General features: G+C 43.2%; 1 protein-coding gene across 2 annotated transcripts in view; it reads right to left on the reverse strand.

The window, feature by feature from the left end:
• The window catches only part of fbxo41 (F-box protein 41), a 51041-nt gene extending 49004 nt beyond the window's left edge, over window positions 1-2037 (reverse strand). For both annotated transcript variants that reach the window (XM_014007727.1, XM_014007726.1), the window contains exon 1: window positions 2004-2037. The gene's annotated coding sequence lies outside the window, so the exon portion shown is untranslated. The remainder of the gene's footprint in view (window positions 1-2003) is intronic.
• Between the last annotated feature and the right edge of the window lie 458 nt (window positions 2038-2495).

Genomic DNA, 2495 nt, shown 5'->3' on the forward strand with positions numbered 1-2495 from the left:
AAATGAATGAATAAAAAAATTGAAAATTTGAAATTGAAGTTGACTTTTCTTATGCGTATGCTTGCAGTGAACATTTTAGCCACCTCCATCTGTTTCTTTACAAGTTTTCATTCTAAAGAGGAGTGTCATTCTCTAACGCCATCTTTTCAGAGCTACAAAAAATATATAAATACTGATTCAATGCAGGTGTGTGCTAATGATTTATTATTAGTATATTATACACATGTCCGCTATCTGGGTAGGCTATATCAGTAATCTAAACCTTTTTTATACTGCACACGCAGTCAAAGGTTGAGATTCGGGCTGATTTTTTTGTGGTTGGGCGGGTTTGACGTTGCGTTTGGGTTCGAAACTGTCAACCTGGCAACCCCTGTTCATATTATTGATAACAACATTCTACATGTATGCAGCTATAGAACAAAAGTTCTGTTATTTTGTCTTTTTGTTTAATTTGCCATGTCCTGGATGATCTACAGCAACACAAAAATGTCGTCGCACAGCATCAATGGGGTCGATACTTGAGTTTGTTTCCAAAAGTACAATTCTGCACCTGGGTAGATGGGAAACGGAAAAATCTAATGTAAACACTGACTGAAACAATCTTGTCAGGTAATATTTTAACCAGTTCTGATTCAGAAAGGATGCACACATGCTACATATTATGTAGCATCCATATTTACTTCTGGAAACACAAAGTTCTGTGTTTACAGGAAGTGATAGTTTATGAACAAACTAACAAACAGAAGCTACTTAGGACCTCCATCACAGTCTGATCCATGAATCAAATGACAACTGTCAAACATCAGCTAAAATTGTTAACAGCAGCTAAAGCGCTAACAGCAGCTARGTACACAGGTGTTCTGCTAAAATACAGAACCGCTTCATGAAAACCTCAGTCTGATTACAGACATTGTGGACCTGCGTGCAGCAACATTTACGCGACTGCACAAACTGCAGCTTTGCTGTCTCTAAATCTTTACTGGGTCACATTTTTATGCATGCATGATGTGCTGCAGTGCAGACATGGAACACAACTCTTTTCCTGAACGGAGGAGAGTAAAGGGGGAAGATGTGTGCGTTTGAACAGTGAAAACTCCTCTGTCAGGTTCCCAAACAGCTCCAGCAGCTCGGCCGTTTGTCACTTCAGCAGCAGCAGGAGCAGGGRCTTACTGGGACAAAGTGAGGACTCCCGTGGGAATGGTAGAATACTAGAGTCATGATTTTTATTTAATTGTTTTCTTTTTTTTCCCTCCCACATCAGTAGAGGAACAATAAAGGTTTATTACAGTAGCTGTTTCTGAAAGAACATAGTGGACTGAAAAGATTTATGGAGCATTTTCAGCACTTAAAATGACCACATTAAAACCGCCTGGGCAGAATTCAGCTGTCATGTTGAATTTGCACCCAGTCATACAGAAACATTGTATCAATCCAGCAGCAGGTCCAGATCTGACACATGCAGGCCAAACAGGAGACACCTGACTGGCACAGATACTGGTCTACACCAAAATCAGCCGGATCAGATGGCTTCTTATGTCATTGATTTATTGATTTTTACAGGGATGCATCGATCACGAGCTGCTGATCATGTGGGTGTGGACGACGCGAACTCCTAATAATCCAGTAGCAATGAATGAAAGGCGCCGTGATGCTGAGCACACAAGCAGACAGGGAGGCAGCTTCATTCACACCCATGATGCTGATGGCAGCACCTGAGTCCCACCCTGACAAATACAGAAACGGGGGGCGACAACCTGGTGCCTTGTTCCTGATTTTATATACGTTTTTTTTTTTTTCGCAGCTCTGCTTCCTCTCCGGACAGAACTCCCAGTTAAATGTCGCAAACATCAACCCACAGGAGGAGCGGCGTCCGCGTCAAGCAAGCAAGGAAGGAAGGAAGGAAGGAAGGGAGCGATGGTTTACGAACATGCACGCGACCGAGATCAGACAGGAAATAAGGATGGAGGGGTTAAAGATGAAGAAACGCGCAGCATTTTACTCACCTCACAGTCTTCTCCCCATTTTTATTTATTTATTATTAATTTTTTTTTCCCTGGTTTCTCCTCCAATCACCGAGCCGCCGGAGCCGCCAGTGACGTCACGCAGCCCCTCTCTGCTGCAGCAGAGAGAGCGGCTGCAGGCCTGCAGAGGAGCAGGAGGAGGACGACGAGGAGGAAGAGGGGTGGGGACCAAACCARAGCAAGGAGGAGGAAGAGGAGGAGACGGGCACGAGGGAGGACTTAAAAAAAAAGCTGGTCCTGCACGAGCTGCTGTGGCACGAGGAGGGTCGGACAGAGAAACTCCTTCACGAGCAGTTAAAATAATCTGCTTCTCCTTGCTGCACGTTTTCCTCCATGAATCAATTAAAGTGATAGTTCAGATCTTTTGAAGTGCGGCTCTAGCAACCCATATTATCGTTTCATCCTTTTATTTCTAACTTTGTATTTTTAAAACACTCCATAAAATAAAATAAAAAATGTATAGGTCCTCTGGAC

This window comes from Austrofundulus limnaeus, unplaced genomic scaffold (assembly GCF_001266775.1).
Source record: "Austrofundulus limnaeus strain Quisiro unplaced genomic scaffold, Austrofundulus_limnaeus-1.0 Scaffold44, whole genome shotgun sequence".
NCBI lineage: Eukaryota > Metazoa > Chordata > Actinopteri > Cyprinodontiformes > Rivulidae > Austrofundulus > Austrofundulus limnaeus.